Below are 15028 nucleotides of genomic sequence, written 5' to 3'. Positions count from 1 at the left end.
GATTCAAATCCCAAACCTTGACCTTAACCAACAAACTCCACAGATGAGCCTGTGACTGGCTCGTCGGCTTTTGCTCTCTGTTCTATCCAGTGCACACCAGCATTCTGGTCTTTGCATTCCTGTTCCTTAGTCGTGATTACTTCTTCACTTAATGTTTTAGCTCTTTGGATTCTTGCTTTCCAAACTTCCTGTTTCCATGCTATGCTCATATGCTTTGCTAGGATCACTTCCATGTCACTTCTAATTTTAGAAAGTGGCTTCTTCTGACTCATGTATCCCCATCACTCTCCAATTCTATATACTGCTTTTGTTTGCTTCAGGGAGTACTGCACATTTGAGATCTTAAAAATAACCCACCTATTAAACTATAAACCACATGATAGACCTTGATTTCTTATTCAATATTATTTCCCTATTGCCTAAACAAGTGCCCTGTAAAAGAGATATGCAAGACATATTCAAGAGGTAAGAGATGGCCAGGCATGGTGGCACAGGCTGGCTGATCTCTGTGACTTTGAGGACAGCCTAGCCTACAAAGCAAGTTCTAGGATAGCCAGGGTTGTTACACAGAGAAGCCCTGTATTTTGTTTATAAAACAAAAACAAAAAAACAAAACAAACTATGAGGTAAAAGATGGAATGGACATCTGTCATGAGCTAGTGACATTCTAGCCTCTGATTAATAAGGGTTGTTGTTGTAGTTACACTCACAAAAGTAAAGAGAACCCACTAATTTTCTACTATGTATTCACTTTCCCTGAGATAATCAAATGCTCACCTTTTTTCATTCCACACAATAAGGTCTATATGAAATTTTATGAATAAAGTGCAGCACTAACAATTGAAATACAAGTTACTTCATCCCTTTCCTCTGTACAAATCTTGACCACAGGCAAAAATGTGAACTGAGGTTCTCTAGTATAAAAATAGGCTGTTTTTCCTGAAATGTCTGGATGACTTGAAAGGAATCAAATGTCCAAATCCCTGCGGCTATAACCTACATAAAGGTAACCTTTAAGATGCAAGCCAAGATATTAGAAAAAGTTGATTTAGAAACTTCTGGAAAGGGCGAAAGTGAAGGTATAAAGAATTCAACTTTAAGATTTGTTTTAATTTGAAGTTTGGTCGTAGCATTATCCTAGAAGACAGTTTAACTGGCAGAAACAGGTTTTCTAAGGTTGCTCAAAGATGTCTTCTTTTAAAAAGTAGAAAATACTATTCTAGTCCAAGGTAGAAATGATCAAAGACTAATGAGCTTCAGAAGGCACTGAATGGCTGACTCTCAGCATGGCGCTTGATCCTAAATGAGAATGGAGAGCCCTATCAATTAGTTTCCTGTGGTAGCTGTGAAGGGTGACTAACAAATATGATTGAGAAGCACTCTGAAAATGCTGAGTGCCATAGAGAGCCCTCATAATTGCCAGAGTGTCACTGGGTCACCACCTACGTATTGTCAATACGCTTCTCTCATCTCTCTTTTTAAGCTTTCTTTTATTTTAATTGACAAGTAGTAATTGTACGCATTACAGGACACAACATGAACATCACACTGTGTAATCTTTCAAAGCCCTTTCTATCCTGGCTCTTCTAATGTCAATCCATCTTAATGTCAACAAGTAGGTAAGGACTCTCCTCACATTCCCATGGCACATAAATCATGCTGCAGACAGTAAACTAGCCTTTGTTCTTCCCCAAAGTGCCCTGCACATTTTTGATGAATAGATACTACATAAATAGCCAACCTGTCTTTTATCAGCATACATGATTAGAGTTAATGGAGAAGGAGAATATTAATATGAAGGACTTGAAAAGTACAGAATTCACTCACTTTCTACCAAGGTCTGCAAGTTTCTCATTCTTCGATAAAATGCCCTCACTTAAGGAATAATAAGAGATTGACTTCAGACCTCCTGTCCTTAGCCAGAAGTAGATTTCCTCATTCATTGATAAGCATGGAGTTAGAATTTCACTTGTCTTTGTAGGACAGTATAGAAAATCATTTTTTTTTTCAAAACTGCCACCCATATAATACCTATTTCAAAGATAAGCTGCCCTCATGTTATTTTTTTTAGCAGTCTCTCAAAGGCATGCAAGAATAGCCAGGACACAAAATTAATATAACCACTCACTCACTAAAATGCAGCTACATTGCTATGAATACGTATCTGGAAAATGTGCCACTCAATTGGACCACAACCTTTGAAAGGTGATTTGTCTTTTCAAGTCAAATGCTGGTACTCAACTACTCATATTCCCCAAGCACATTACAGCAAATTCAAATACCCACAGATCAAGTCGATCTAGGGACATGAAGACAAGTAATTTGAACAACAACAAAACTTTTTGAAAAGAGTATGCATAATGAAGCATTTAAATTATCACCTAAGTTTTCATCTCAGCACAGATTCCATCTTTTCTCATTAAAAGAAAAGATGAAGATATAGATATCACCCCAAAGCAACTGGTGAAAACTTAGTTTTGAGATTATCTGCCAGAGCCAGTAAACTACTACCCAACTTAAATAAAGCCTATTGCTTATACCATAAGTAAAATTTTATTTAGAAACAAATAAAATAAACACAAATTCCAACAGATTCATCAGCTCTATATTTTTTGTGGCTGTACTTGTTATTCTTATGCTTTGAATGATCACATAAATAATTGCACTACATATAATGACAAAAGAATTTAAAAGTATTTACTGACTGGATCTTTACTTTAAAGGGTTGTGAGTTCCGACAGATAAAGAAGCTGTTAGATTGGTATAATGGGAAGTTTCTGGAAACAGGCAAGTGTTTATAGAGAAAATGATTAAACCAGGAGATGGGGAATAAGACAGAAGCTCTTCCCTTAAGGAACAACTTATTTGGGGAGTATAAATGCCCTTATTTCTCCCTAAGAATGAAACCAATCATTGTAAGATTAATTAATTGTGAACATAATAAAATCTCACAGAAAATATCAAAGAAGATAGAGCAGCAACAAGGCCCAAGTCTCTAAGCTAACTCCAAGTTTCCCAATGGCAGCACTGTACTTCAGAAGAGACTAGTAGTGCTGTGTTCATAGATAAATTGCTTCAAGAGAAGCAAGACATGTGCCATATAAAACATAAGTGTGAGCTAGTGGGAAGGACACTAAAACTAAACTAGTGCTAACAGAAATTCTGGATGGATAACTTCCTATTACTAGAAATTTTCTCATCCACAAAATGGAGATAATCATGGAAGCCAAAGTGAGAATTGAAATCATCAAGATGGACTCAAGAGTTGGACTTCAGTGCTAGAGTACAATGGTTAGTGCTTGAGGCTGAGCCACACAGAATAGACTGTGTATCTCTACAGTCCATCCTGTGCACCAACTTAAAGCACAGGTAGATGTACTTAAAATGATTTCAGATTATTTTTTGAAATATGTATGACATAGAAAGCCTTGGTTCCCAAGTCCATCCCATGATGAAAAATAAAGGAATTAAGTACTGTCCTTTAGATAACCTAGAAAGTCTCTCCTGGCCCAAAAGACTATGATTTTCAACACAGACTTAATACCAACTAAAACTGATGCCTCAAAAATGCAAAACAAAAATACATCTAAAAGAAAAAAAACACTGCCAGACATTGCAATAAGGTACTAAAATATAGAAATTTTCAAAATAATTAAGATACTTTGAGTTTATAAGGTTAGAATTGTTTATAGTCATAAGTGTTCAACCTGAACAACTTACATAAACAGGAAAATGTCTTTCAATATTCCCATGTCTGGGTCTGAGGAACATTGTGTTGAGATTCCAAGAAGGATCCACTTTTAAGAAGTAATAATTGTATTCATGCCTTCCTTATCTAACTTTCCCACATTCAAAGCTCCAAAAGCTGAGCAAATCCAGTTCCCTAATCAAGCGAATTCTCTGTAAGGAAAACCAACTCCTGTGAGGCCACGGGAGCCATATTCCTCACCAGCAACCATGGGAGACCAAACCCGAACAGACTTCTCCAAAGACATTTCCTACTGGCTTAGAGCCTGGGCTGGCACTCCCTGGAAATAGTATGTTGACTTTTATGAGAATTAAGCTAAGATTGGGTAGGGGAAAAAGGAGCAAGAAGTGAATGGGACTTCTCCAAAGAAAAAATAACACAATTTTAAGCACAAAGTTGCCAAACCCTTTGTTTAAAACCCTTTTACTAAAGACACCATTGAAATCTCAACTGGAGCGTCTGTTGTCTTTTGTCACTCATTACTGGCAAAGCATCCCAAATGAAAACTGGGAACTCACTCCCCACCCCCACCTCCATTCCCACCTTCCTCCTTCTCCAACCCTTTGCCCACCCTCTCCCGCCCCACCCCCGCCTGCCCTCCACTCCCCCAGCTTTTATCTGCATACATGCTGACTATAAGGAAATGGACTGGGTTTTTATATGATTATTTTATGTTTTACACTTAGGATATTTGTGTAGTTTTGGATATTAAATGTCCTTGATTAATAAATAAACATTTAAATGAGAATCATTTTTTTTTTTCTTTTCAACATGAAGACACACCTAGCGTGGGATCAGAAACAGCTGATAAGTTTTGGCTATTGAAAAGCTTCTTCCCTCAGAGCCAGCAAATATGTCAGACCAAAATGGCTCCCATCTGGTTGTAAATTTATTAATTACTTGTTATCTGTCAAAAACTAGAACTCTTGCCTTGAACATTATGTAGAACAAATAAAAGGCATCAGGGGTCATACCAAATTCCCTTATTTGCTTCATTACATTTCAGCCAACAATATATGCCTTCTCTAAACTGTATATTTTCAGTTAAAAATTTTACCTGAGATACCAATTATATAAATAAAACTAACAAAAATAGTTATACAACGGGTTTCAGCAGATCATGTTAATGTTAGCTATTTTCTTTTTGTGTTTTGTTTTTCCCCTTTAAAATGTACTAAATGTAACGTTGTACTTCAGTCACTAAACTCTGTGGTAGAAGGATGTTTTGGCTTGGCTAATTTTTTTGATAGTTTTTTAACATGTGTAACTTTATTCACAGGGCTTCAGTAAACAGTTCTCACCATAAGACAATAGCAATGAAATTTCAACAATTCTGCCTACTCTTTGGAGATCAAAACAAAAATTTTAAATAAACAGAAATTCTGAAAGAAGGTTTCATTGTATGTCTTGGTTCAGTACTCTTAATATCACAAATAACTTAGATGAGTTAACTTTGATGATACTCTGTTGAGCTAGGTGGAATAAAGTTCTCACAGAAGGAAGAATCAGGCTAGGTAGATATGCATATTAATCCAAGTTAACATGGTGTTATTGGTTACTAAGTATTCCTTCCCACCAATGGTGCCTAAAACTCTGGAGTGAGGAGTGAATTTATGAATCTGTGGCCTGTCATAAACCAGAACCCAGACTAAGGGGATTTCTTCAGCTCAGCTCAGAGATGGCTGGAGCATTTGAAAGTAACATAGAAATGGATTCTTGTAGCAATGAGAAACCTCCCTCACATTCTGGGAAGGGAATTGGGGGAAAAGTCTAGAAACTTACACCACAGGATTTAAGACAATAGTTGGAAACCCACAAACTTGGGCGAGCCCACAGTCAACCAACGGAGAGGACTGTTATCGTCTGGGACACTTACTTGGGCTGTTATAGCCTGAAGAACAATTACGCAGATGTACGAGTGTGGTACTTGTCTTCTAAAATATTCCACTGCTTATCAATGTAGAAATACCCCATAGAAGTTTTAAAGTAAACTCTACAAGAACCCTTAAATAATCTAAAAGAAAACCATTTACTTAGGTAAGCAGACTCTCAGGTAGTAAAGCAGTTCCATGCTGCTGCCATCTGTCTACTATGCTCACTCATCCTGACTCTTGAGGCACCTTCAATCAAGGTATACACCAACATGGTGTCAATGATGATCAATATAAAAGGCCGAGTCTGCATTTACTCCTCAACCGGTGAAAGCTACACTAATTGATTAGTGGCCCTTAAAGTACATCCTACAATTTTTGTCACATTCTCTATGTGGACCACACAATGTACAGAAAGCCCCATACACTGCCACTGGCTGCTATTTTCTTTGGTCTATGGCATGAATCCAATAAAACAGATGTCTTTGGAAAAATGTCTTTTTCCTCTGTAGTCTTGTCTTTATGAGTATCACAGTTCAGCTGACTTTGATTTATAGGCAGTTCCTCTTCTGTTTCTTCAATTTGGTAACACCGTAAAAGATTAAAATAAAGCTAATGTGTGATATCCTGCATCATATCATGGCAATTTGTCTTTTTCATAGTAATTTTTCTTATCTGACAACTGAATGCTGAAAATCTATAGTGCATTTTAAAGTAAATATTACGTATTGTTTGACTATGACGTAAATCTAGATAAAGCTGATATTCTTATATTTCTTCTGTTTGCATTTTCTTTCATCTTAATTTGGAAATTTTCCTCTATTAAACATCACATCTCTTTTTTATGACATGCAATATTGTAAGTATTTTTATATATATAAGCGATAATACCCTAAACTGAAGTGATATTGATCATTTATGGCTGTTTTTATTTTTATAAGGTTTATTTTTATTTTTCTCTCTCTAGATCTGCGTGTGTTTGTGTAAATGTGCATGTGTGTGCACATGTTTGCATGTGTGTGTGCATCTCTCCAGCCCTTGTGTCCAGATTAAATGCCTTTCCTTATCAAACAATGATAGCTAATAAATTGCACTGCATTAAAAAAAAATCTAAGTCTGTTGGTATTTTTAGACCCTGCTTGAAATGTCATATTCCCAGACTAGTTTTTAAAACTACCTCAGTGTCTCTGGTGGGACACAGTGGTCCCCATGGTAGCACAGAGCCCTCAGCATTCGCAGGCCAGGACATGCCACAAGAGTTTCCCTGACACCCCACCTGCTCTCATTGCCCACCGTTCCTTACCAGTGCCCAGAACCAATTTTAAATGCTATCTTTAATCTCTACTTTGAAAGATGTTTTCTTTTTTTCCTAATTCTAGGGTTTATAAGCTTCAGTGCTGTTTATTATACCTGTTTCAATGGTACAAACAGAGCAAGGCTTCTAACTTCACGGGTTCAGGATATATAGAGCTGGACAAAACCCTACTTAGACATGAAGAAAATAAGGCATTTGTGCCTAACCAGAGAGTCCATAAAGATTTATCATAAGTGTTTTGTTTTTAAATATGTGTATTATTAAAGAAAATTAGAGTCTTCCAGTTCACCTTATAAAATTTTATGTAAAAATTAAAACTAAGAAGCTTATATTTTATCACTGAAAATACATGGAAATCAACATGGCTCTGTATATGAACCCACTACAACAGGTACTTAATATGACATGTACTTGAAACATACATAACTATGCTGATGTTATTTAAATAAGTTTAATAGGTACCTGGTGAAATTTTACTAATTTTAGAACCAATTAAGTTACATAACCCACAGTGATAGAAATAGACATGTTTATAAAATAAAAGCTCAAAACAATAGCTATTAAATTTTCAAGAAATTTTAGAATCAAAACATAAAGAACACAACACACCATTTTGTGTATATTATATTTATATTCCCTCTGACAGAGTCATAAACTTACAGAGATTGGTTCAACTTTTCATGTTTCCTATGACAACCTCTTGTATAGGTAATGAATATAAGGCCTGGGATATTTAGGAGTGTTCCTAGGTCTATGTGTAAGGGAAGGGCAGATACAATCTCAGACAAAGTTCTCACAGATTCCTGTCCAGTGTTCTTTCTAGGATGTCACAGTGCCTATTAACCATTTGATTAGTCTGAATCCAAAGTCACTGATTAAGGCTCCTTAAATATGACTGAATTGTGCCCTTTTTCCACTGGGCAGGAGCAGCTATTGAGTATACTTAAGGAATTCTAAAATCATTTAAAAATTTTATATATATATCAACAACCTTATATTGTTAAAGGTGATCATTTACCTATATTACATTTCTTGTGCATGATATGGTTAAATTCAGATAATATAGATATTGCCTTTGTGTACATGCCCTACACAAAAAGGATATATAATTATTACCAATTATTAAGTACCAACAACCTTAGTTTTCAATATATTTCATGAGCAATAGTTACTTTGTTTAGGCTACAGCGAAGAGTAATATGGGAATACAAGACCTCATGAAAAAGGCTTGACTCCCAGTATAGGAAACATCAGAACCAGAAAGAGGAAGACAGCATGGCTTAGACGCCTTTGCCCCAGTCACAGAGGAAGTCACCTATATCTACAAGAGCTTTCTCTATCCACTTTGAAGAGCTCGATCAGGCTCCAGAGCAAGACCCTTTATTAATGAGCAGAGCTCATTAGAGTACAATGTATCTTAGCGTTTTGAAAGCTCTTATGCTGTCTTGGACTTTTTTTCTCCTATAAATTTTACTCATTGACATTATCCCTCTTAGGCATTAGTTTAAGTCTCCATTCATTTAGGTCTTTTAATATCTAACACCCCAGTGACTTGCTTTCTGTATCTACATGTGCCTCCATTCCAATGTTCTCACAGTAGTAGAGCTCCCATTTGTCCTCTGAGGTTCTACTGTGCTGGGTGTAGGCTTTCCCCTTTTGTTAATTATATGAATTATCCATTTTCTAACAAATATGACTCCAAAAGTGGTCATTTAACAAATTTTCCTATCCAGCCTCTACCCATGGGTGTCCCCATATTGGAATCAATATTCATAAGAAAGAAACAATTCTATACCAATTACTCTTAAAAACAACAGAGTAGAAACTTTCACACAGCAGCTGAAGAACATTATCATGTTACTTTGCTGTGAGTATCCGAGAAGTCTTACACTGTGACTGTGTGTATGTGTGTTTGTGTTTGTCTATGTTTGTGTGCATATGTGTGTGCCTGTGTGTATGTGCAAAACAGTTACTGATCCCCCTAGAGTAATTTCTACCCACAAAGAAACCTGTACTTACAGCCCTACAAGACGCAAAAATATTGGCAAATAATATTGGCAGAAAATGTGGAAAGGAAAAAGAGACAAAAACAACATATAATAATTTCCACTACAGAAAGGGAAAGGGCATAAGTCGGCATTTGTCAGAGAATCCTGCCATCTCTGCCTGTGCACTGGGCTGCTTATGTCTGCACATAACCGGAGATGAAGGAACAGTTCTGAGATGTGAAGCTGGATTAATACTGTGTTGCCATGGAAGTAAGAGGCACAATTTCCTCAGCTCCTGTGTAGCCTTCTCAGCACTTCTGGCAATAGTGACAGGTTCTTTTCCTTTGTTCAGAAGCTGATTTGGAAGCAGCTCTTATTCCTTCTCAAAGCTCTGAAAGACGGCATTGTAAGGCCACATTGTGATCAAATTGCATGAGAGGGTAAGTTTTCATTTCCAGCCCTAAAATTAGATACTTCTGTGCACACTAGCACAACAAAAATAGCCATGCTCACTGAAAGGGGCCCGCTTGGTGGGGATCCCAGAGCCATGTCTGGTCAGGAAGTTCTGCTGAAGCCCAGCTCAGAGGTGGGGTGAGTCCATCAAGCAGTTCTGGGTGCTCCTATTGTCCTGGACTCTCTTTAGAGGTGGGCAGGCACCCTAAAGTACACAGAGTTCTTGCCAAGCACATGCTGGTGCCAAAACGTTTGATCAAAGGGAACAGATTTCCCAATAGGACTTGTGTACTTAACTTGCTTTGGACCTACAGCAAACTGCTTCATTTTTAGTGCTCACTGTGATGCAGAATTTAGTCAATACAGACTATGTAAGGATAATTGTTCCAAAATGTTAGTTTACATCAAAGTTCTATATGAAAAGCGACTGAGATCGTGAAAGGGAGGAACTATGATGTACGATAAGGTCATCATCAGCTAAGAACATCAGTCATTTAAAGACACAGTTGACTAGAAGTCCCACTGCAGACCAACACACCCACAGGCATGCTGGCCTCAATACATCCCCATGAGCATCAAGCAAACAATGACGGCATGAACAGGGGATGGAAATGAGGCTTGGATGTGGGGCAAAGCAATTATATTTCAAATTTCAATTTGAGGGGTATCACTGTGACCCTTTGTTCAACCAGCCACTTCAGTCCCCAGGAGCAGAAAGCTTCTCTGGCCACATTTTTAGAAGTGAATTTTCTATGCAGACTTACGATTGTATATTGCAACTTTATGATTTTAAAGTATTTTGGAGATATTTCAGGGAGAAAATCCTAAAAAAAAAATGCAGTTTCTCTGATTTGTGATGGGAGATGTTGCTTTCACAAAAAAAAAAAAAAGAAAAGAAAAGAAACGTTTTCTTAAAAGAATAAGGGGTGAAACAATAAGAGTAGCTGCAGGAAAAATAAGAGATTTGGGAGCATCATTACGCTGAATTAGAGTAATGGTATGAGATAATTATCAGGTCAACCTCCATCTATCATGGCTTGAGTCCCTTTCTAACTAGCTGTCTGTCTAGGACGGTACTCCTAATGTCTGTGAATCTGATATTTTCTCACTTATAATGTGAGTTGTCATAAAGGATATGTAAGTTTCTGGATATGTAAGTCAGGTCTGAAAATCTATGGCTCTATATCCAGAAAAAAAAAATACTTGTATTTCTATGTGAGTTTATATGAAAACAGATGTAACACTTTTCATTTTGCTATAAAATTCTTTAAACAGCTATAACTTGGTACCACATGGAGTCTATTATTTATGTCATTTATGATGTTGTGGGTGATACATTTATTTGTTTACACATCATGCAATCTTCCTCTGGTTCATATCACCTCAAACATGCATGTAGGGAACTGGGAGATGAATCAGAATGGTTTGGCCATGAAATGTCTTCCTAGAGATGATACATAATCTTTTGGAATATTTTTTAAATATTGTTTTATTAAAAACTGTTCACATAATATTCAAGAACACATTTCTTAAGTTCTAGTAGTTTTTTGCTTGTAGAGTGACAACCTTTTTAAAAGGCAATTTCTTTTGAAATAAAATACCTAGCAATAATATTTCATTTTCTAAGTATAATAAAACTATTATTCCTTTGGCTATGAATATACTGTTCGGTTGAACAGTGCACATAAACATGATTTAAGGTGCTGCTCCATAAACCTGGCAGGGCACTCTTGTGACCATTGTGGTTCAAGAAACTCTACCTAGCTGGACATAACCTGCTGCACAGCAGATGTGGGGTTTCCATATTCATTTCCTATGGGAAACTCTCTGTCACCAGTTGGAAGCAAATCCACTCTACCTAGCTTCTTGTAACTGTTCTATACAGTCAGCTCTTCATCTATAGATGTTACAGTGCATATGGAAAAGTATACTGTCAGTAGGGAGCCAAGGAATACCACAAAGTCACACCTCATACAAACTTCACACAAAGATTGACCTGGAGGAAAGAACCCAGGAGGATGGTTGCCACTGCTCGGGAAAGAAGCAGCAGAGAACTGATCAGAAGACAGGGCTTATATAGGAGGTGGGAGGAGCAGATTCCCAGGGCGGAGATTGGTGGGATTTCAAGTCCTGAACTTGGGCTTTTACTTTGTAGGCTCGGGGCTGGGCCTGGCTGTTAGAACAGTAAGAGTGTTCTGTGGACAGAGCCTGGTGTTTGGAGATCCTCGGAAGAGGGGCTTGGCCGCTCATGTGCCTCAAGGGGCATATTACACTTTCCCTTTTTGTTTATTAACCAATCAGGGGTTGCGAAAGGAAGGTGGCATTATCATTAGACTACGAGCTGTTGAAAGGGGGGCATAAAAAATCTTTTGGGGGAAACTATAACTGGGAGTCACCTGCCTCTGGCTCTGTAGCTAGGGACCAGTAATTCTGTAATAGCAAGTGACTGAACATCTAGTTAGAAACTGTTTGGATCTGCTGTTGAGAAAAAAACTCTAGACCAGAAGGTTATAAGACAGGGTACAACTAGGAGAGTTAATAAAAGAAGGAGAAGGTGGGTTACAAAAGGTAGTATTCAATTCCACACTGGACTGTCAATGATCCACTGGCCAGAGGCATCGAAGTGTTTCTTACTTCTGGAGTTGTTATATCTTGTCTTTTACTGTATCTGATTGGTTAATACAGACACAACATTTCTCCCTGAGGAAGAGAAAAAAGACCTCCTTTTTCTGCTGTTAGTAAATCTAATTCTTGCTGACTTTGTAACACTATGGCGGCCAGTGAGTCTATTTGGCACTGGAGGGTAAGAAGGAAAACTAATGGTAAATAGCAAGGGCTATAGTTCTGCCACTCCAATGGTGATGCCAGTGCTTATACCCAGGACTGTAAAAAACAATGGGACCTGAACCAGTCATTTGTCATGTAATGCTGCTGTAAATACAGTGATGGATTCTTCATTAGGTATCTCTCCTAATTTTGTGAAAAAGAACATCAAGTCTGCCTTATGGGCAGGCAGGAGAAAAACCTGAGTACCACATATGATCAAGGGATTGTGAATGTTTCATCATAAGGGCCTGGAGGCAGTACTCAGAGTCAAAGTATTATTATAGTCTGGAGAATCCAGTGTGTTCAGAATGTATGTCCCTGAAGAGTTAAAACAGCCTGTGATACCAAATAGAGAGACAGGAGAGAGATAAGTGGTGGTAGTGGTTTGTTGATGTTGTTGTTTGCTTGCGTGCTTGCTTTTGCTCAGTGCAGATAATGAGACTTGAGATGAGAGTCTAGTAGTCTAATGGGTGAAGCTGCAAATGGTGGTAATGAGTGACACACAACTAACACTCTCCAAAGCAGCCAGGCAGAGTGTTATCCAATAGCTAATATGATTTAGGATAGCCAGATGTGTACCATGGGATTTTCAGAATCAATGTGAGTAAACTCATTAAGTTTCTGGTCACTTTTACAGTAATCTTCCTTTTGGTCATGGAGAAAACAGGAATGGCGACAAACCTTTGTGAAGGAGAGATGGATAAGAGAATTGTAGGGAACTGAATCAGCCTTTAACAGCCTCACATAGAGCAATTTCCTGACCCTATTAGGATAGGCTGACGAGTGGAGGAAGAGGACTCTTGGGTGTTAAACATCCATATGGAAGAACTACTCTGGACAGGTCTAAATAGGAAGAAACAGTAGAGAAAACAAGTTTAGATATCAAATCAGCCACCTGAGTTTGAAATATTGAGATGTGAGCATGGCTGAAAGGTAAGTATGGCATCCTCCACAAATGCTATGAAGGGAGAACTCTGGAAGGGAGTAGTGTTTGCACTCTGGAAGGAAGTAGTGTTTGGAGACCATTGTATGTTAGAAGTTGGGACAGGGGGCAAGGAGAGAAGACAGTAATAGGTTAACATTTTTATTCCTTTGTAAAAAAGTTCAGCTGTGGCCAGAGATACACATTCTGGTAAATGAATGCATGAAGGCATTGCTTTAATCCTATTAAGCAAGCATTGTTTTTAAATTCATAAACTGAATCTAGTGACTAAAAAGTCCGGAGATAAATTCTGAGTTCTCATCGTCAAAGCAGTGGCAGAGATGCAAAAACAAAACCAGTAAACACAAAACATACAAAGCTCAAACACAAGAGGAAGCCAGTCAGAAATAAAATATGTGGTAGTCACCATCATTCTTACATTCAGCTGAGCCTGACCCATTTCCATCTCAGCTCCCAAGTTTGCTCTAAGACTTCTGGACACACCAGGAAACATAGACCCATCTGCACACACAGACAGACAGACAGACAAAGCTCTTCAAACAACCAGGATCAGGTAGGTGGGCAACATCTTGCTTTTTTCCCCAGATGGAATGGAAAGGATTTCATAGCTGGATGCTGAGAGGAGGGTTATGTTTGGCTACAGAACTGTTTTGGGTATCCCATACTCAGGATGCACTTGGAATACTGGAAAGGAAAGAGGTCAAGAAGGAGGAAGAGGGGCTTTCTGCTCTTTGACGATACGGAGGAAGCATCGCTGAAGGCTCTCATCACCCTGCCATCATGTCTAAGTCAGAGTCTCCCAAAGAGCCGGAACAGTTGCGGAAGCTCTTCATCGGAGGCCTGAGCTTCGAAAAAACCGATGAGAGTCTGAGGAGACATTTTTGAGCAATGGGGAACACTAACCGACTGTGTGGTAATGAGAGATCCAAACACCAAGAGATCCAGGGGCTTTGTGTTTGTCACATATGACACTGTGGAGGAAGTGGATGCTGCCATGAATGCAAGACCACACAAGGTGGATGGAAGAGTCATGGAACCTAAGAGAGCTGTGTCAAGAGAAGAGTCTCAGAGACCAGGTGCCTACTTAATTGTGAAAAAGATCTTTGTTGGTGGTATTAAAGAAGACACTGAAGAACATCGCCTCCGAGATTATTTTGAGTAGTATGGGAAAATTGAAGTGATAGAAATTATGACTGACAGAGGCAATGGAAAAAAGAGAGGCTTTGCTTTTGTCACTTTTGATGACCATGATTCTGTGGATAAGATTGTTATTCAGAAACACCATACTGTGAATGGCCACAACTGTGAAGTAAGAAAGGCTCTGTCAAAGCAAGAGATGGCTAGTGCTTCTTCCAGCCAGAGAGGTCGAAGTGGTTCTGGAAACTTTGGTGGCAATGACAATTTTGGTCGAGGAGGGAACTTCAGTGGAAGCAATTTTGGAGGTGATGTAAGCTACAAAGATTTTGGCAATTACAACAATCAGTCTTCAGATTTTGGACCGATGAAGGGAGGGAACTTTGGAGGCAGGAGCTCTGGCCCATATGGTGGCAGAGACCCGTACTTTGCTAAACCAGGAAACCAAGGTGGCTATGGAGGTTCCAGCAGCAGCAGTAGCTATGGCAGTGGCAGGAGGTTCTAATTACAGCCAGGAAACAAAGCTTAGCAGGAGAGGAGAGCCAGAGAAGTGACAGGGAAGCTACAGGTTACAACAGATTGTGAACTCAGCCAAGCACAGTGGTGGCAGAGCCTAGCTGATACAAAGAAGACATGTTTTAGACAATACTCATGAGTGTGGGCAAAAACTCCAGGACTGTATTTGTGACTAATTGTATAACAGGTTATTTTAGTTTCTGTTCTGTGGAAAGTGTAAAGCATTCCAACAAA

The 15028-nt window shown here is 38.5% G+C and overlaps 1 protein-coding gene and 1 pseudogene across 5 annotated transcripts in view; one reads left to right on the top strand and one right to left on the bottom strand.

The window, feature by feature from the left end:
* Ccdc85a (coiled-coil domain containing 85A) overlaps nt 1-15028 on the bottom strand; it is a 173321-nt gene that overhangs the window by 22930 nt on the left and 135363 nt on the right. The window lies entirely within an intron of this gene.
* Nucleotides 13871-14879, top strand: LOC117712954 (heterogeneous nuclear ribonucleoprotein A1 pseudogene; annotated as a pseudogene).

Source organism: Arvicanthis niloticus, chromosome 7, assembly GCF_011762505.2.
Source record: "Arvicanthis niloticus isolate mArvNil1 chromosome 7, mArvNil1.pat.X, whole genome shotgun sequence".
NCBI classification, from domain to species: Eukaryota; Metazoa; Chordata; class Mammalia; order Rodentia; family Muridae; genus Arvicanthis; species Arvicanthis niloticus.
Note: the sequence above shows the minus strand (reverse complement) of the source record. Positions and strands in the feature narration are given on the sequence as shown.